The sequence below is a fragment of the Canis lupus genome, chromosome 15, assembly GCF_003254725.2.
Source record: "Canis lupus dingo isolate Sandy chromosome 15, ASM325472v2, whole genome shotgun sequence".
NCBI classification, from domain to species: domain Eukaryota; kingdom Metazoa; phylum Chordata; class Mammalia; order Carnivora; family Canidae; genus Canis; species Canis lupus.
The window spans coordinates 4,784,271-4,805,367 of record NC_064257.1 but is presented as its reverse complement, the minus strand read 5'-3'; the positions used below and the strand labels follow the sequence as shown (position 1 = coordinate 4,805,367).

Below are 21,097 nucleotides of genomic sequence, written 5' to 3'. Positions count from 1 at the left end.
CAGCGAGGCGGAGACGCGGGGGGAAGGAAGGGGTCCCGCCGATCCCCCGGCGTGGGGGTGGGGCAGCGCCGAGCGAGGGCCTGGCTCCCGGGAGGAGGATGCGCCCGCGGCGAGGGCCCGGAGCGCCGACGCCGGGCCTCGGGCTCCCGAGAAGTAGACGGTGTGGGCGTGGTTAAGGAGCGCGTGAAGCTCGGGGAGGGCCGGGAGGCGGCGGCACCTGCAGCCCGGAGCCAGCCTGGAAGCTCCCCCGCTCCCAGGACTCGCAAGGGGCGGCGGAGCCTCGCGTCCTGACCCCACGCTCTGGGGAGCGCCTCCAGCTCCCAGCTCTGGGCCTCTCCTTGCGTCCGCGGCTCCCGGGGTCTCCCGGCTGGATCCCGCCCCCTGCTCTCCCCGCCCACGCTGGAGGAGGGGGCTAAGCCCGACCCCGGGAGCTCCTCGGGAAAGAGGAGCAAAGTGGGAGACGGAATCCCACCCTGCCGGCTGCGCCTGGGCGGTTGGGAAACCATGTGGACGCCAGGATGCGCTTGCCGGTAGACGTGGCGTGAACGATTGGCTCCCTAGGTTCTTGCTCTTGCTGCCAGGATGCAGGCAGCGCTCGGACCGACTACCTCCTCCCCAGTCTGCCCAGAGCCTGGAGTTCCCCCCCACCCCCACCGCTTTTGATCACCCCTCTCCGCCTATCCTGGGGGACTGGTGAGGAGCTCAGCGGTCCGGACGCCCAGGCGCCCGCGACGGAGGCGGAGAAGCCAGCGCTGGAGAAGCTGTAAGGAAACGAGGAACACGACCTCTATCTCGTGAAGGTCATTTATGTGCAAGCTGAGGGTTTAAGGCGTTGGTGGTGGGATGGGCTGAAGCCCTCCAGGACCCGGGAGGCGGCTATTGAGCGCCACCATCTGGGCTGAACTCGAGCAGAGAAGGCTCCACCCACCCTGTAGCTTTTCAGATCCTTCCTTGGGGGACCCGACCCCTCTGCTTTTGGCAGCGAAAGTAGCTGGAGAACCTTTGAAAACGAGTGAGTCCTGTGTCTCCATGACCTGCGTGGCTTGACTGTGCGTTTTGTAGCTTTGTGCTCCTTACCCTTCGAACCAACGCTCCCTAGTGCCATGCTCTGTGCTGAAAATACTGAGCGAGGGCAGCCTGGGTGGCTCGGCGGTGTAGCGCCTGCCTTCAGCCCAGGGCATGATCCTGGAGTCCAAGGATCAAGTCCCACGTCGGGCTCCCTGCGTGGAGCCTGCTTCTCCCTCTGCCTGTGTCTCTGCCTCTCTGTGTCTCTCATGAATAAATAAATAAAATCTTAAAAAAAAAAAGTATGCATGAAAATATTGGGTGAATCTGTGTCTGCCACAGTCCGGACCTCCTTGGGCACCAAAAATAATGAAAATTCGTGGCATCGTAGAATGCTGGTCACTTACAAGCCGCTTTCATGTGTCATTTGTGTGTGTGTGTGTGTGTGTGTGTGTGTGCACGAGCGTCTAGGATGTGTACACGCACACTTGCTCGCTCACACACATACTTGCTGGACAGCAGCAATAGGAGGAGTGGCTGGGAGGAGTTGGCCTCCTTTGCCGGTAGAAAGAAAGGTCACCAGGGGGGCGCTGGGGGCTCCGACACCGCAGGAGACTGAAGTCCACTGAGGAAGCATAAGGAGCTGTGGCTTCCCGCAGGTTCTTCGATGCAGGCGGGGCCTTTGAAATCAGATCTACCTGAAGAAGGGCTCCTATATCCGCACCTCGTTCCATCTTCATTCTTCTCACGCTTGGTTTTCCCCTCCCCCACTCCCACCCCCAGCGTTGGGAGTTGGTATTTTTAGAAGCTGCTTAGAGATCCAGGACTCCTTTCATTTCAAAATGAGTTCTCACTCCACTACCCCTACCCTTCTCTTCAAAACCGGGTCCCACCTCCTATGCAGACTTTAGGCACCAGTCATGGCTTCTCACCTGAGCTCCAGGGACTTCAATCCAGAGGTTTCGACCTGTGTGCTGACACAAAATGCAGACTCCCTCTGAACCTCGAAAGGATCATTCAGGAGGCAAGCAGATGGGGAAACTATCTGGGGAAAGCCCGAGAGGACGCACCAACAAGCCCCAGGCTGTCAGGAGTCTGATTCCACCCTCTCCCACTACACATTCGTGCAAGCTCCTTGGGCCTTGGGGAAATTGCCAGATAGAGACCCTAGCAATGGGGAAAAGAAGAATTGGAAAGAAGAGGGGGGAAATTGGAACAATCCTTTTCTTTCTTCCTCTGAACGATTCATTTATAAAACAAACAAACAAACAGAACAGAGAAGTCTCAGTGTATGAGGATGTATGCAAACCAGCAAGACCTTAAGAGCTACTCCAAGGGGGACTCCACTCCACCAAGTGACTGAGGAATAGACATCTAAGTGAACATATTCAAAAGGGCTTTAGAAGGAAACTCAGCCATGGTTTCCTATGAACTTTAAGTGCTGAGGACCAGTCAACCAATGGCCAGGTTCAATCTTTTCCAGGAAAAACCAGCACCGGAGTGGGGTGAGAGTAGATTTCTGGCTTGGTGCTGAGCTGTGAACCCCACAGGCCTGCTTCGGTCTTTTAAAATTTGTTGTCCATGCTGCTAAACCTGTCAAAGCCTGGACCCTCCATTTTCAACCGGACCTGGAACCTCTCCACTCTCTGGCTCCAATTCTCAGCCCAGGACTCGCTGCCTGTTCCTCCAGCCTATAACCTAGATCCAGCGATTTGACCTTCCAGAAGACAAGCAGCTTACTCCATGGAGTAGGAGTGGAGCGGCCGGGAACCCATCTGGAAACTCCTGTTTTCTCTTCTCTTCCTCCCAAACCCCATATGAGGTAGTTTAGAAAGGATCCTTCTCTCTATTTCTACCTCACTATCTGCAGAATGATGGGGAGAACATGGAGCTGAGCAGCTTAATTCAATGTCCAAATAATTAGAAGTGATCTTCCAGGGAGCAGGTCCAACTTCACTGCAACCTCTATCTCCAAGTTACTGAAAATTACAAATTTAGGGGCTGAAATTTTAATCTCTTCCTTTTGCACAGATCCAGAAAGTACATTTGACCTGACTGCACAGAGAAGGTGATCTCCTCCATGGAGAAGACTAAGATTGCTTCAGACAAATCAGGGCCAAACCCCATCCTCAGCAAAGAGAACAAGAAGGAAGCAAAGAGCACAGGTGAGCACGACTGCTCAAAGTGATATTTCCAATTTGTCTCTTTCCTCTTCCATTCTACCTGCTACTCCCCAGCTCAAGAAAAAATAAACACACCCAAGGTCAATTATTTTCCAGGATAATAAACTCACAGGCAAAAATGAAGCTCATATACAAATGCTTGAATTGTATTTTTCTAAGATAAAGGAAATATAAAACATTTAATTTATTGACTTTGAAAAGTAAGCAGCAAAAACGTTTCATTATCAAATGCAACTATTTCGATTTTATGATCCTCTGCTTTCTCCTCTGTGAAATAAGAATGAAAACATTTCAGAGTTGTGAGGTCAGAATATAATTTATATGTACGTACGGCCCAGCACATGGCACTTGGCACATAGTTCTGGTATATTTTATTATTCAACTTCATGGCTAATTAAGGTGAAAAACAGAAAGGAAAAAAAAGGAAAGGATAAAAGAAGGTTAGAATTAGGGAGACAGTCATAGAGGAAAAGACATAATGAGGGATAAAGAAGGAGACAGTCTGTTGAGATGAATGTGGCTAGAAAGCACAAGAGCCTGAAAGCAATGTGTTTGAAGAGACAGGAGTGTCACCAGGGCAGGCTGTTTGGCCAGCTGCCAAGTGGCCTTGGAGGTGACACTTACCTTAGTGAATTAATCATGGTCTAGGATCATAAACTTGACTTTAACAGCACTAAGAAAGAACCTATGTGTTGGAGGGTTGGAAAGTAGATCGTACAAACTCAGCTCCAATCCTGCTTATCTGAGCCAAAGAACCGATGAATTAATACACAATGAGAAATGGAACTGCCAAGGGAGCCAGAATTCTCACATTGCCATGTCCAGCAAATTCTTCCCTTGTAGGAAAATGTGCACAGGAAGCCAATTTATGATGTAAACGCTGCTTTGAGAGTGTAAGGGGAGGCAGTTGGATGGTTTAAATATTTGATGACATCAGGCTCTGGTAGCCTTGTGCCTCCAAATTCCCAGTGGGGACAAACCTGCCAGTGGCACCTCAGTGACTGTACTAAGGGCCAGGGCTTGGAATGGGATCTATCAACATATGCTTCTCTGACTTTAAAAAAAAAATCCTGATTTCATTTCTGAGGAGCTCATTTTAAGATTGGAGCATCCCTTTTAAATTTAAATGACCAGAGTAATATAAACGAATAAAAATGTTATCAGTAAAAAGTAAAGATATCCATAAAGATACCTAAAAATAAAGGTATATCACCCTCATATAATCCCATTTCACATTTTAAACCTGTTAACAGGTTGATATGTACCCTTCCTGATATTTTCTATAGGCACACACACACACACACACACAACTTTTACAGAAAATGAGTATATCTTAGTGAGGTAAACACCTTTGATTTCCCAATACTTTTCATATTTTTCATTCCTGAGAAACCCCCAATTTTGTTTGGATGTACATCCACTGTAGTCCTTTGCTCAGAGAAGATGGCCCTCTCCCCAAGTTCAGGGATGAATAAAGATTGTTATTGGTTAATCATCGTCATCCAATTCCATGTGTCAGGGTTAGCTTAAGCATGAGTATATGATACAACCCTGGCCTTCTGAATTAGGGATTCTAGAAAAGATTTTCTTTTTTTTTTTTATTTTATTTTATTTTATTTTATTTTATTTTATTATTTTTTTTTTTTTAGAAAAGATTTTCTCTTCTAATAAAAAGAACTGCATAAAAGGCAATATTCTGCTTCTTTTCTGTATGTCATGTCCACATCTGAAGGTGCTGCAGCCATCTTGACATAATGAAGAGAGAGATCTCAACACTTTGTTAAGAGTTTTCAGTTGTGGGACCCCTGCATGGCTCAGTGGTTGAGCATCTGCCTTCTGCTCAGGTCGTGACCCCCAGGTCCTGGGATAGAGTCCTGCATCAGGCTCCCTGTGGGGACCTTGATTCTTCCTCTGCCTATGTCTCTGCCCCCTCTCTCTGTGTCTCTCATGAACAAATAAATAAGATCTTTTAAAAAATTTTTTTCAGTTGTATGTAATTGGAAATCTAACCAAAACTGGCTTAAACAAAAAATGATACTTTATTTAGTTTTATTTACACTATTAACTGAATTGAATTAACTGAATGGGGATGATCTGCATACAACAACAACGTTTAGCTTTGGGATTTTGTGGTAGAATATAAGCTAATCACCAAACTTAGTATATCCTAAATAGGAATGGAATTGAAATCCTAGAACAAAAAAATACAATAACTGTATGTAACACAATAGGTGGATAATCTAACATAGGATTAGACACAACTAATTCTAGGATTAATAAACTGGGAGATAGGTCAGTATAGAATATCCATATTGAAGTGTGTAGAGAGAGAAAAGAATAGAAAATATAGATAAGAGAGTAAGAGACATATGGGACATGGTGAATAAGCCTAAATGTATGGAATTAGAAAGAGAGAAGAGAGAGAATGGGAAAGAAGCAATATTTGAAAAGAGGGTAGTTGGAAAATTTCTAAAACCAATGAAAGACATCAAGACATATACTCAAGATGTGTCATCAATCCCAAGCAGAATTAATTCAAATTAAACAACACCTACACACCTCATAATAAAATTACTGAAAGCCAAAAACAAAATAAAACCTAAAAGCAATTAGAGTGAGAAAAAAGACATTACCTTCAAAGGAAGAAAATTAAAACTAACAACTAACTCCCCAATATAAATGATAAAGTCAAGAAAATGATGGAATAGCATCTTTAAAGTCTGAAAGAAAATATGGTTAATCTAAAATTCTATACCCAGTGAAAATATCCTTCAAAAACAAAAGAAAAATGCATGTTTTCAAACAATCAAAACCTGAGAAAATTTTTCCTCCATAGAGCCACACTAAAAGAAATACTAAAGGGACTTTTGCAAGCGGAATGAAAATAAACTAAAAGGAAGCATGAATATGCAGGAAGAAATAAAGAGCAACAGAAAGGATAAACATATGGGTAAAAGTAAATGAACGATGGCTGTATAAAGCAATAACATCTTGTAGAATTTTAAGCATATGTAAAATTAAACCACACCACAGAAATAGGACACACTGTGGGAGCAGGTGAGTAGAGTTAAAGTATTTTAAGATCCTTGCATTGTCCAAGAAAGGGCAAAAGAATTAATTTATATTCAACTTTAACAAATCAAGAATGCATGCTGTAATCACCATGGTAATCATGGAAAGATAGTAAATATATATATATATACACTAACAAGTTAATGTAGGAAAATAATGAAATAATAAAACCAATTTTAAAAAAAGGTTTAAAAGATGAGAGGAAAAAGGAACATAGAACATGTGGCAGAAGTAGAAAACAATTACTATGATATCTTGACACTCAAATGTATAAATAGATATTAAATATAAGTGAAATACCCTTAGTAGAGAACAAAAATTGTCAGCTTGGTTTTTAGAAGACAACTCTTTACTGCTTTAAAAATAAATATATACATAGGGGCGCCCGGGTAGCTCAGTCCATTGGGCATTGGACTCTTGATTTTGTCTTAGGTTATGATCTCAGGGTCATGAGATTGAGCCTCATTTCGGGCCCCTTGTGGGGGTTAAGATTCTCTCCCTCTCCTGCTCCCTCTGCCTCTACATACCCCCCTGTCTCTCCCACTCTAAAAAGAAAAGTCTTATACATAAGGATTTGGATAGGGCAACCTGGGTGGCTCAGCAGTTTAGCGCTGCCTTTGGCCCAGGGCGTGATCTTGGGGTCTCGGGATCGAGTCCCACATCAGGTTCCTTGCATGGAGCCTGCTTCTCCTTCTGCCTGTGTCTCTGCCTTTCTCTTTCTCTCTCTCTCTCTCTCAATGTGTCTCTCATAAATAAATAAATAAATAAAATCTTTAAAAATTTTTTAAAAAAGGATTTGGACATAGTGAATAAAATGGTTGTAAAAGATGCTATCCAGACAGTAACTAAAAGACAGTGAAGCAAAACTAATATTATACCAGTTAAATTTTAAGGCCAGAAGGATTACTAGATGCTGTGTAATGAATAAAATGTCAATGAAATAGGAAGATATAACAATTCTAAATTTGTATACACCTAGTAGCATAGCCTTAAAGTATATAAAACCACACCTGCACATCTACAGTGTAAAAACTAAGATTCCTGGAAATCCAAGAAAAGAGAATTTGGGCAAAAGAATGAACATGGAGGGGCGCCTGAGTGGCTCATTCAGTTAAGCACCTGCTTTCGACTCAGGTCATGATCTGGAGTCCTGAGATCAAACGCTGTGTCAGGTTCCCCCTCCCTTTGCCCCTCCCCCTGCTCTCTCTTACTGTCTCTCAGATATATTAATAATATCTTTTTAAAAGAATGAATGTGGAAGACAGAGTGTACTCAGTGATATGAACATAGCATAAGGATATCCCTTGGCATTGTCAACAATAGCCCAAACGTCCATCAACTGATGAGTGGGTAAAGATGGGTACACACACACACACACACACACACACACCACACACACAACACACACACACACAATGGACTACTACTCAGCCATCAAAAAGAATAAAATCTTGCCATTTGCAACAACATGGGTGGAGGTAGAGTGTATTATGCCAAGTAAATACGCCAATCAGAGAAAGACAAATACCATATGATCACACTCATATGTGGAATTTAAGAAAGAAAACAGATGAATATTTGGGAAGGGGGGAAAGAAAAAAAAAGGAGAGAAGGAAACAAGCCTTAAGAGACTCTTTACTAGGGACGCCTGGATGGCTCAGTGGTTGAGCATCTGCCTTTGGCCCAGGGTGTGATCCTGGAGTCCTGGGATCGAGTCCCACGTCGGGCTCCCTGCACGGAGCCTGCTTCTCCCTCTGCCTGTGCCTCTGCCTCTCTCTCTATGTCTATCATGAATAAATAAATAAAATCTTAAAACAAACAGTGAGGAAAACTAACACATTATTAATTGATATTAAACATCACAGGCCATATGCCTGCATAAGGATGGGCCATCGGCTCCCACACAAGACTTGCACAAAGGGTTTGACTTGACAAATACGTAGGCGATGATGGCGATAATGACACAAAATCCAACACATGATTTCATCCCAAAAAGTCTATGACAAGAGGGAGAGAAAAGGTTCTCTCCTGTCATAAAGTTAATAGGTGTTCACACGGAGACACACACACACACACACACACACACACACACACATCCAACAGGTAAGCTTATTAACCATATAGCATGATGATTATTTGTTACTCATTAAGTGGAAGGGGATCAGCATAAAGGTCTTCATCCTCATTGTCTTTATGTCGAGTGGGCTCAGGAGGAGGAGGAAGAGGAGGGGTGGGCCTGGCCATCTCAGAGGTGGCAGGGATAGCAGAGGTGGAGGGGAGACAGGAGAGGCAGGTGCACCCGGTTTAACTTTGCAGGAATATGGAGTAATTTCTGTCTAACCCTTTTGCCTTTTCATTTCTCCAAAAGCGTTTCTGTATGGTGCCAATCCTCCTCCCACCATTTGCTTTAGTGTCAGTGCCTAGGCCATAGAAGGATCCACATCCCAGAAGATCGCTTCTGAGCGATCTCGAATAATCGAACTTTTCTGCCAGACTGTCTGATGTCCACCTGTTTTCCTGGCACGGCTTCCTCACTGCTTCCTCTGGGTCTTCCTCACTGTCCGGCACGAGCTCAGGAGCATTCGTGGCACCAAGTCATTGTCCGTCACCTCTTCTGGTGTGGCGTCTATTAGCTCTTGAATTTCTCCAAGGTCCATATCTTTAAACCTTTTACCCCTCACCTTTTTTTTTTTTGCCATAGTCACAATCTTTTATTTGTATTTATTTTTTATTGGAGTTCAATTTGCCAACATATAGCATATCACCCAGTGCTCATCCCATCAAGTGCCCCCCTCAGTGGTCACAATCTTTTTCATGATTTCCTTGACCAGCTCGCTCATAAATCCTGTAAAGTTATTATGCATAACATCTGGACACAGTTTTCTCCAGCAGGAATTTATTGTTTATTGACAGCTTTTATGGCCTTTCAATAACAGTGATGAGACAGTTAGTGGTGCAATCCTTCCAGACTTTTGCGACCTTCTCTTCACTGGGATTCTCTTCCATACGGCATTGACAATCCCTTCTGTAGGGTACCATGGGCTATGAGCCTTAAAGGTCCTTATGACCCCCTGATCCAGAGGCTCAAGTAGAGACGTTGTGTTTGGGGGCAAGCGCACCCCTGGGACACCTTTGGCATGGAACTCACGAGGTTCTGGGTGGCCGGGGGCATTGTCCAATATCAAAAGAACTTTAAAAAAGGCAGTCCCTGCTGGCAAGACATTTCCTGACTTTAGAGACAATGCAGCAATGAAAGCGTTCCAGGAAAAGTGTCCTCATTGTCCAGACCTTCTTATTGTACAATGAAGACTAGCAACTCACATTTATCTTTTTCCTTCAAGGTTTCGGGGTTAGCAGCTTTACACAGGAGGGCAGTCCTGATCACAAACCTGACTGCATTTGCACAAAACAGTAGAGTTGGCCTCTCCCTTTCGGCCTTAAATCCTGGTGCTTGCTTCTCTTTCTTACTAATAAATGTCCTTCATGGAATTTTTATCCCCCCAGAATAGGGCACTTTCATCTACATTAAAAACCTGCTCAGACAGGTATCTTTTCTTCTCAATGGTTTTCCTAATGGCATCTGAGAACTTGCCTGCCTGCCTCTTGGTTGGCAGAAGCTGTTCCTCCTTTGATCTTAACATTTTTAAAGCCAAACCTCTTCCTAAAATTATCAAACCATCCTTTACTGGCATTAAATTCTCCAACTTAAGATCCTTCTTTTGCTTTAAGTTGTCATATAATGACTTCACTTTTTCTCAAATCATATTAGAGTCTGTAGGTATAACTTTGTTATAGCAATCCCGCACCCACACAAAAGCTGCATTTTCAATGTGAGATTTAAAAAAGGGGGGGGATAATAAAAATAAAAAAGGGGGGGTTGCAGCCCGGGTGGCTCAGTGGTTTAGCACCTGCCTTCAGCCCAGGACGTGATCCTGGAGACCGGGGATCAAATCCCACGTCGGACTCCCTGCATGGAGCCTGCTTCTCCCTCTGCCTGTGTCTCTGCCTCTCTCTCTCTCTCTCTGTGTGTGTCTCTCATGAATAAATAAATAAAATCTTTTTTTTAAAGGTACTTTGCAAAAAAAAATCCAAGGCTTTTGTGCTTGCTGGCACAGCTGCAGCAGCTGCTTCACAAATTTCCTTTTCTTTCTCTCTCTCTCATTTTTTTCCCCAATAGTACTTACAGTGGATTCATTTATCCTGAAATGGAGGGCAACCGTAGCTGCAGACCTCAATCTATGGTACATATCAAGCAATTCGACTTTTTCTTGTAATGTCCTACCTTTGCTTCTGGGAAGCACTTCCAGCATCACTAGTGACATTTTATATGGGTCCCCTGGTGATATTCAAAGTTGACAGTATTGCACTGAACACAAAAAATACACAAGAACCCCGAGAGATCACTTTTTACTGTGATACCCAATCTACTGGGGAGACCAACTTCTCGCTCAGAGATGATTAGCATCAATCACATGTTGCTTTTTAAAAATCGAAGTATAGTTGGCACACAGCGTTACATTCGTTTCAGGTGTGCAACATAGCAATTCTTTTTTTTTTATTTAATTTATTTATTCATGAGAGACATAGAGAGAGAGAGAAGCAGAGGCACAGGCAGAGGGAGAAGCCGGCTCCACTCAGGGAGCCCGACACAGGATTCGATCCCGGGTCTCCAGGATCAGGCCCTGGGCTGAAGGCAGGCGCTAAACCGCTGAGCCCCCCGGGCTGCCCCAACATAGCAATTCGACGGCATATCCATCACCATACAAGGCGATTACAACACCGCTGACTCTGTTCCCTATGCTGTAACCTTTCACCCCCCTGACTTATTCATTCCTTGACTGGAAGCCTCTATCTCCCACTCCCCACACCTCCTGGCCCCCTGGCAACCACCAGTTTATTCTCTGATCACAAGCTGTTTTAACCAAATACAAGCAACAGTCGAACTCACTGCAATGGCAACAGGGGGTAGCTATAAAATCATTGTGGTAGTACAGTGTGCACTATGGTTAATTTTATGCAGTTATATTATTTTTACTGCATCTTTACCTTTGTTTACATTTTTCTGGTGTCACATATGGTCTGGAAGTGTTTGTGTGAGTGAGTTTTGGTAAGTTTGAACTTTTTAAAAAGATTTTATTTACTCATTTGAGAGAGAGAGAGACTGAGGGTACGAATGGAGGAAGGAGCCGGGGTGTGTGAGGGTTGCGGAAACAATCTCAAGCAGACGGGGCACCTGGGTGGCTTAGTCCAGTAAGGGGCCGACGCTGGATTTTGGCTCTGGTCCTGATCTCAGGGCCCTGGGATCAAGCCCCATGATGGGCTCCATGCTCAGTGGGGAGTCTGCTTGAGAGTCTCTCCCTTGGCCCCTTCCCCCACCTGCGCGCACACACACACTCTCTCTCTTTCTGTAAAATAAATAAATAAATATATTTTTTTTAAATCTCAAGCAGGAGATCCCTGAGTGGCTCAGTGGTTTGGCACCTGCCTTTGGCCCAGGGCGCAATCCTGGAGTCCTGGGATCGAGTCCTGGAGCCTGCTTCTCCCTCCTCCTGTACCTCTGCCTCTCTTTCTCTCTCTATCATAAATAAATAAATAAATCTTTAAAAAAAAATCTCAAGCAGACTCGACCCTGAGATCATGACCCGAGCTGAAACCAAGAGTCAGTCATCCAACTGAGCCATCCAGGCACCCCAAGTTTAAAGTTTTGTAATAGGTGTGTGGATATCTTATGGTATTAAATGATAAAATACACTAATATCTACATATATATTTTTTAAACTTTTTTTTTATTTATTCAGAGAGAGAGAGAGAGGCAGAGACACAGGCGGAGGGAGAAGCAGGGACCATGCGGAGAGCTCGACATGGGACTCGATCCCGGGTCTCCAGGATCACGCCCTGGGCTGCAGGCGGCGCTAAACTGCTGAGCCACCTGGGCTGCCCACATCTACATATATTTTATGCAACATGACATACCCAACTTTTAATTTTTCTTGATATATCTAAGCTATACAGTTTGTGAGTTTTTTCAAAGGGGCACAAATCTTCAAAAAGTTTTCCAGTATACTTATTGAAAAAAAAAATCTGTGTATAAATAGGCCCGTGCAGTTCAAACCATGTTGTACAAAAGTCAACTGTATGTCCTTTATTGATATGACATTACTTGAAAATCATGTAAAAAAAACTTTTTTTTTTTTTTTTTTTTACTTTTCCAGTAATCTCTCAGTTGTTTTATCTTCAAAATAGCATTTATCTGGGGCACCTGGCTCGCTTAGTCAGTAGACTGTGTGACCCTTGATCTTGCAGTTGTGAGTTCAAGCCCCATGTTGGGTGTAAAGATTATTTTTAAAAAATGAGGGCAGCCCAGGTGGCTCAGCGGTTTAGCACCGCCTTTGGCCCAGGGCCTGATCCTGGAGACCTGGGATTGAATCCCATGTCGGGCTCCCTGCATGGAGCCTGCTTCTCCCTCTGCCTCTGTCTCTGCTTCTCTCCGTGTGTGTGTCTCTCATGAATGAATAAACAAAATCTTTTTTAAAAATGAAATTGTGGGGCACCTGGGTGGCTCAGTGAGTTAAAGTGGCCATCTCTGGATTTTGGCTCAGGTGATGATCCCAAGGTCCTGGGATCGAGCTCCGCATCGGGCTTCCTGCTCCAGGGGGAGCCTGTTTCTCCCTCTGCCTCTGCCTCTGCCTACCAGTCTCCCTGATTATGCTGTCCATCTATCTGTCTGTCTCTCTCTGTGTCAAATAAGTAAATAAATGAATAAATAAATAAATAAAATAATTTTAAAACTTAAAAATTTTTTAAACCAACAACAAAAAAAACCAACAAAATAGCAACCTATCCATATTTCTCTTCCTGTGTCTGTTTCTGTCTCTCTCTCCTTTGCTCTCTTCTTTCCCTACTGTCCTGCAGAGAAGCTTCCTTAGCTTACTCTACACTCCTTAAAGAGGTCCTATGGCGATCCAGGGTTAAAAGAAACGGCTGTATCTTTTCAGATAGCGTGGTTTCAACTATAGACCATAGACAATGATTCGAATACAGGCCCTTCCTCACTCCTTACCCCCAAACGTTTATGCTAATAGGGCCAGTAGTGGGAGGCCGCGTGGTTCCACAAAAGGACTGTGGCAAAACTGGAAGACCAAACAATGAGTTAGGATTTACACCTTCAGATGAGGGCAGTCACTTTGTCTTGGAGCCTTATGAGAAGAGAAGTGGAGTCAACATACATTACTCCACAATAGGACAGCGGTCAGGGGCAACATCCAAAACATCGCAACTACAAGGACATCAGAACTCCGCCAGCCCACCTGCCCATAATACAGAGGAGGGATCTGGGGCCTAGAGAGAGAAAAACATTGGCTTGGGTCCAAGAAAACCACTGCAAGGCTTAGACTAGAACCTAGGCATCCTGTTAAAATTTTCAAGCCTATTTGTTTAGTCAACGTTGGCTGGAAGGACAGTGTGTTGCTTTTCACAGTCTACTAACAAATTACCACAAGCTTGGCAGCTTAAAAGAATGCACATAATGATAACCTCACATTTTCCATGGGTCAGTTCTGGGCACAACTGGGTCCTTTGCTCGGGGTCTCACAGCCTGCAATGCAGGTGTTGGCGAGGCGGCATTCTCATCAAAGCCTCAACTAGGGAAGAATTTGCTTCCAAGCTCATTCAGTTTGTGGGCAGAACTTATTTCCTTATGGCTGTAGGACTGACGAGGCTGGCTTTTTGCTGGCTGTTGGCTGAAGACTGCCCACAGTTCCTTGCCATACGAGTTTCCCGAAGCGGCTGCTCACTTCATCAAGCCTACAAGAACCTGTCACCTCAGGAGTACCCAGTCCTTCTCTGAAGAGTCTTTTTCATGATTAAGTCAGAATAACCTCCCTTTTAATTAACTCAGACTCAACTAATCTGGGACCTTAATTACATCTACAGGATTCCTTACTTTTGCTATATTCTACTGGTTAGAAGCAACTCACAGGTCCTACCCATACTCTGGGGTTGTGGGAGGAGGATTTCAGAATGAGACACACACCAGGGAACAGGAATCATAGGGACCATGCCAGGGCCTATCTGCCACAGACAGAAATATCTAAACCCCATCAAGTGAAGGAGAAAGGACTTAGCAGGTGGATGGAAATGTCTATCAAGGCAACTGATTTATCCTAAAGAGAGAGAGAAAGAGAAAGAGAGAGAAAGAGAGAAAGAAAGAGAAAGAAAGAAAGAAAGAAAGAAAGAAAGAAAGAAAGAAAGAAGAAGAAAGAAAGAAAGAAAGAAAGAAAGAGAAAGAAAGAAAGAAAGAAAGAAAGAAAGAAAGAAAGAAAGAAAGAAAGAAAGAAAGAAAAAGTCTTTTGCTTGCTTGCTCTCTCTTCCTCTTTCCTCCTGAAGTCAAATGACCTCTGGTTTCTTCTTCTTCTTCTTTTTTTTTTTTTTTAAGATTTATTTATTTATTCATGAGAGACACACAGAGAGAGGCAGAGACACAGGCAGAGGGCAAAGCAGGCTCTCCACAGGAGCCCAATGCAGGACTCGATCCCAGATCCTGGGATCACGACCTGAGCCTGAAGGCAGCTGCCCAACCACTGAGCCACCCGGGTGTCCCTGGTTTCTTCTTCTTAAAACATAGTTGCTGCATTTTCCGTTTTGTAGACAGACCGCTCATCTCAGCCCTACTCATGGCATCTGCTCTTAAACTCTGGTCTCCCCATGACTTTGGCTTTTCGGGGTCTACCTGGCTTGTCATGTCTAGTCTGGCTTCTGCTGTGTCCCTGAGCCCGCGTGACCTTTCAACTTACCTCCCCACAGCTAATTTTGGTGAATTCTTGGGAAGGAATCTAATTGTCCAGCTTGGGCCAGATGTCCGTTGCTGGTCCAAAAGCCATGATCAGGGGAACAAAATGGCCACTTAAGCAAGTAGGTGTGTGTGCATGTGTGTGTGTGTGTGTGTGTGTGTATGTGTGAGAAAGAGAGAGAGAGAGAGAGAGAGAGAGAGAGAGAGAGAGATAGAAGGCATTCCAATTCATATCTTGTATTTCATCCCATTGCACCAAACTGGCAGCAGCAAATGGAGGTGACTCTTCTTGCCCGAGGCCTCCACCTACCCCGGCAGTGGCTCTGGTCACCTTGGCGTTATATGTAAACTCCTCGAAGGCATGAAGCTGACCTGCATCGGTCCCTGTGACATCTTCAGTACCGAGAACTACACCAGGACTTTGAGTTTGCTGCTCTCTCTGCCTGGAACGCTCTTCCTCCAAATGTCTGCATGGTTTCCCTCCTCTCTCCTTTTGGGTCACTCTTGCACTGAGGTCTTCCCTGACCAACCTACAAAAATCACAAACCTTCCCCACCCTGGCCCTCCTCCGTCAATCCGGCCTTGCTTTTCTCTACTGCGCTTATCATCATCTGACCCCTCTGTTTTATTCACTGATTGATAGACATCCTCCTATAGGAACTGCATAGAAGATGGTATTTGGAGAACTTCTATTTCTATAGTTGTGTTGGAGAGTTTAGGAAGACGTAGAAAACAAATAATAGGGAAAAGGGGAATTATTAACTCCAGGAGAAACAAACATTTTACAAGAAAGGAAGTATAATCATGGTTCACATTTGGCTCACCAGTGGGAAATATTATAGAATATAATGCATCCTAGTGATTTATTTTTTTAAGATTTTATTTATTTATTCATGAGAGGCACAAAGAGAGAGAGAGGCAGAGACACAGGCAGAGGGAGAAGCAGGCTCCATGCAGGGAGCCCGACGTGGGACTCGATCCCAGGACTCCAGGATCATGCCCTGAGCCAAAGGCAGATATTTAACTGCTGAGCCACCCAGGGATCCCCCATCCTAGTGATTTAACCTAAAATAATATACAGCCACATAAGAGGAAAGTTGGGACCAGGATGTCTCTCAATTTCAGTTGTTCCCTGGACACCACCTGCTCCCGGGTATCTTTCTGCTTCTATTGGGGCAGACTGCTCTTTGGACTTGCCCAGCTGTTATCCTGGGGCTTCGCAAAGCTTTTCTTCTATTTTAGATTTCTTTTTTTTTTTTTTTTACCATATCCCAAATTTCTCCTTACCTTTTTAAATTTACCTTCTCATTATATCCTTTGGTGGCTTCCTAAGAAAGGGGGCATAGAAAAAAGATACTGAGACCTTGGATACCTAAAACTGTCTTTATTCTCCATTCACGCTTGTTAAACTGGTTATAGGCTCAAAGTTATTTTCCTTAGAATTTTGGAGGTAATCCTCCTGCCTTCTGGCTTCCAGTGCTATTCTAACTCCACATCCTTGGGGCATGTCACTTTTTTTTTTTTTTTTTTCCTAAAAGGAAAAATAAGAGGGATGCCTGGGTGGCTCAGTGGTTGAGTATCTGCCTTTGACTCAGGTCATGATCTCTGGTGTGGGGATCTAGTCCCCTGCAGGGAACCTGCTTCTCCCTCTGCTTATGTCTCTGCCTCTCTTTCTCTCTCTCTCTGGCTCTCACGAACAAATAAATAAAATATGATGTTAAAGTTGGAGAAGCATGGTTTTTAGCCATATTTAACTACCTCCCGGGCAGCCCTGGTGGCGCAGCGGTTTAGCGCCGCCTGCAGCCCAGGGCGTGATCCTGGAGACCCGGGACCCACGTTGGGCTCCCTGCATGGAGCCTGCTTCTCCCTCTGCCTGTGTCTCTGCCTCTCTCTCTCTCTCTGTCTCTATGAATAAAAAAATTAAAAAATTAAAAAAAAACTTTAAAAATAAATAAATAAGTAAATAAATAAATAAATAAATAATAAAATCTTTAAAAAAAAAATAACTACCTCCCTTCTTATTTACAGCCGAACATGTTGTAACTGATGGAGTGGGTGCAGCCGACAACTTGGAAGCCGCAAGTCACAACTCACTTTGATTCCAGCAATGGTCTCCAAAGTAAGAAATCTGAAGATGCTTCTGCCTCTGAAATTCTTGTCCTTGGGCTATTCCTCCGAATATTAATATAGTTCCTGCTTTGAAGGGACTTGGCATTTGGGATTAAGGTTACTAATCAGTTGGCCTTAAAACAGAGAAATTATCCTGGCACATCCAATGGGGGCCTAATGTAGCACATGAGCTTTTAAGAGTAGAAGAGGAAGGCAGAGAGATTCACTGTGTGAGGGCTGGGCCTGACGTCGCTGGCTTTGAAAATGGAGGAAGGGAGCCACAAACTAAGAAATGCAGGCAGCCTCTGGAAGGTGAGAAAGACCCCGACCTGACAGCCAGCAAGGAAGTGGGAGCTTCAGTTCTACAATGACATAGAACTGAGGTTCTACGCCAACCATCTGGGATGTGGGTCCGTTCCTAAAGCCTCCACAAAGGAGCAGAGTCCTGCCAACACTTTGATTTTGGTCTTGTGGGACTAGGCAAAAAAAAAAAAAAAAAAAAAAAAACAGCTGAGTCACACCGTGCCTGGACTTCTGACTTACAGAAATTGTGAGATAGTACACTTCCCTGCCGCCTTAAGCTGCTAAGTCTGTAGTAAGTTTTCAGACTTACCTCTCATTGGCAGCATCGCGCTTCAAACATCCGATGTGTCCTTCTGTCTGTAGGTCGGCCTCGGGATCTTCTCTGATACCAGGGGAGCTTACTTGGCACAAAGGAGACCAGAAGGGTGAGGAAGTGAACAGCCCTAGGAAAACACTCAACCAGTGGATGATGGGGGCCAGGAGAGAATTGCCTTGGCTTTTAGCCTTTTAATTCTGGGAGGCATTTGTACACTTCTTAGAAGGTGGACTCGAAGCCCCATTAGCTATAGCAGCAACCTCCGCAATGTTACCTTTCATTAGTTTGGCTCTTCTTCCGTTTTTTTTTTTTTTTTTTTTTTTTTTTGTCCTATACTCCTCGATTCCTTGCTCTAGCTTCCTAGGTTACCTTCCAAATGGCCTCCCTGTTCCCAAGTCCCTTTATGAGTCTCTGCTTGACATTGATAGGCAACCAGTAAAGTCTACTCCATGAACTCATCTTGCTTGGAATGAACGGTTCATTTACTGGAAGAGTATTTCAGTGTTTCACACCAAAACCAGGCCTCAAGGAAAACTGAAACCAGGGATCCAATACCACTAAGCTCCCTCCTGTTCCTTGTAACTTCTCTAATTACTTTTAGAGAGAAAGATTGCATCTACTACCCTCAGCACCAGCGAGAAAAATCCCAGGGAAGGATTGTAATCGATGACCTTGGGTTGGTGTCCATGATGGGTACGATGGGAAACAGGGCACTCTCATGGGTTCCTCGTGGGTCCGGGTTCTAGGCCTGGATCAAACCATTATGGGTGTGTGGTAGTGTCAGGGACTCCAGGCGTGGCTAGGGAAAGCCACCGTTAGATTGCAGGGCATTCCTAGGAATAGGGGAATGACGGAGGGGCGGCAGGAAGCATCCACTAGTTTTCTAAAACCATTACCGTCCACTCTCACTTCTCCCACTGATGTGGGAAACAAAGGCAGAAGAAAATGTGGATAAAATTAAATCTCCTTCTAACCTGCAGCCCATTGACAAATACTTGAGATAGACAGATTATAGAATTCTTCCAGGATCCTGAGTCCTTAGCATATGAAAGTCCTTCTGGACTTTCCCTTATCTTCACTTCCCCCCAACCCCAAGGTATGTAATCAGCTGCTCCTCACAATCCTGGGGAGGCAGGCAGGAGCTCAGCAGCTCTTTCTGCCCACGGGTCCTGTCCCCATCCTTTAATAAAACCACCATTTGGCATCAAAGACATCTCAAGCAGTCTTTCTTGGCCACTGGCTCTGGACCCCACCAACACACACACAACATTCCAAAACAAAACAAAACAAACTACATCATTACTTCCTCTTTCATGATTCTTTCTCAGCTTCCCTCACACGTTCTCCTTCCCCAGCCCAATGCATAAATGCTGGTGTTCCTGAAAGGTACATCCTTTTTTTTCCCCCCCTCTTCCCATTCTTACTCATTTCCAGAGTTATCTAATTCCATGGTAGACGTCATGGTCTTCCCCTCAACATTTAATCCTCTCTAAACATTTAATCTAATCTAGTTGTGGTAGTTCCATCCCCCTTGGCAGCAATTTGTTTGGGATGAACAGGCCTTAATCAGATTAGACTTATGAGATTTAAGGAGAAGCTTGCTTAGGACTTCTAGGAAAGAGAAATCAGTCTTACTGTTGCCTGTTGAATGGGAAAAGGGAGTGGGCTGGCTCCATTACCCCTGGTAGTCATTCTGTGATAGGAGGGGAGCCAGCTTTGGGGTGAAGTCAATGGTGGGCCCAGCAGAGCGGTGAGACGGAAACAACTCAGGTTCCTAAGGACGTCGTTGAACCAGGGAATCTACTCACTCAGCCCTACCATTGGATTTCCTGCATTGTGGGATGATACATTTCCATATTGCATAAGCCAGTCTGAATCAGGTGTCTGCTACTTCGAGCCGAAGGCATCCTACTTAATTCACACTTACTACTATGAATTCTCTCAAACTCACTTTCCTGGGCTCCAGACCTACCCACATTTGTCAACTTTGCTCCTCCTCTTCCTGGGTTTCCTACAATTCTTTCACTTAAGAAAGAAGAGTCAAGTGCCGACAATGATGCCAAGCTCTGTCTTAGACACCGCAGTTCAAGCAGTTAATGACACGAGACTGCTGTTCTCGGGGACCATTGAAGGAGGCAGACGATAAAACTATTTTCTGAATAAATGAAATAATACATATGCAGAGTAGGAACTTGGTCAGTGTTGAGTAAAAAAATCTAGCATTGCCTATAGAATATCAGACCAGAGACCAGAGGCTGGCATTCATGTGGCAGACAGCCCTGGAACGGGGTGTCGGAGGGGCTGTCGCAGCCCACCTGGGAATCTAGAAGGGTGACCAGGACCCAGGGCCTGCCCTCTGGAGCGGAGTCCAGAAAGAATGTGCACGTGGACTGAGTGCTAACTTTGTTAGGCCCTGTATCAAGTGCCTTTTGTTAACTATCTCATCCAGTCCGCAGTGATTCTGGGAGTTTGTCCGAGGACAAACAGCTCTGGACAACAGGCCCAAGACCCAGCGGTCTGGCCAGTGACAGGGGCCTCTGTGGAGCAGGTCCTGACCCTGTGGTTTGGGCCAGGTCCGTGTGACTTTGTGCAAGTCACGGTCTCCCTCCTCCTTCGCTCTAGGCCGCGTCCGTAGTGGCGGATTCCCAGGGTTTTCCCAGGCTGCCTGGCATGTGGAGTGGGAGGGGGCCCAGGGACCCGGGTGGGGGGCCCCCTGAGATCAGTACAGAGGGTGCAAAGAAGTGCAAAGAAGGGGGACCCCAGGAGCAGTACGGAGGGTGCAAAGGGGGGCCCCGAGGTCAGTAGGAGGGTGCAAAGAAGGGGGTCCCCGAGATCAGTAGGAGGGTGCAAAGAAGTGCAAAGAAGGGGGGCCCTGGGATCAGTAGGAGGGTGACACTGAAGTCAGCGGAGGGGGGGAGGTAAGGGGATCCTTGGACACCTTGGCGCTCGTCCCCACCCTGCCCCCTGCGGCCCCCCCACTCCCCCTGGGCTCCGGAAGGGGGGCATTCCCTCCCCTCCCCCCCGCCCCCCCGGAGCCTCTACGCCCCGGCCCCGGGCCCGGAGGCGGCCAGTGCGCGGCGAGCCCTGCGGCCGCCCCAGGCCCCCGCGCCGCGGGCCCGGGAACGCGCGCCCCGCTCCCCCCCCCCCCCCCCGCGCCGCGCGGCCTGCGCCGCCCGCACCCCGTGTGCCGAGCCCGCCCGCACTGCGGGGGAGAGGCCGGGAGCCGCCCACGCCGCGCTCGGCGCGCTCGGCGCCGCCGTCTCCCTGGGACGCGGGCGGGCGGGGCGGCGCGCGGGGCCGGGCGGGCGGCCATGGCGCGGC

General features: G+C 45.8%; 1 long non-coding RNA gene across 2 annotated transcripts; it reads left to right on the top strand.

Moving 5' to 3' along the window:
- The first annotated feature begins 20 nt into the window (after positions 1 to 20).
- LOC112642371 (uncharacterized) lies at positions 21 to 18,627 on the top strand. Of its 2 annotated transcripts, XR_007402455.1 has the most exons (4): positions 21 to 1,012; positions 3,037 to 3,170; positions 17,077 to 17,167; positions 17,824 to 18,627. It is a non-coding gene; the product is annotated as an uncharacterized LOC112642371 (long non-coding RNA). The 2 variants fall into 2 exon arrangements; XR_003125213.3 differs by lacking the exons at positions 17,077 to 17,167; positions 17,824 to 18,627 and adding an exon at positions 4,921 to 5,159.
- Positions 18,628 to 21,097: the final 2,470 nt, after the last annotated feature.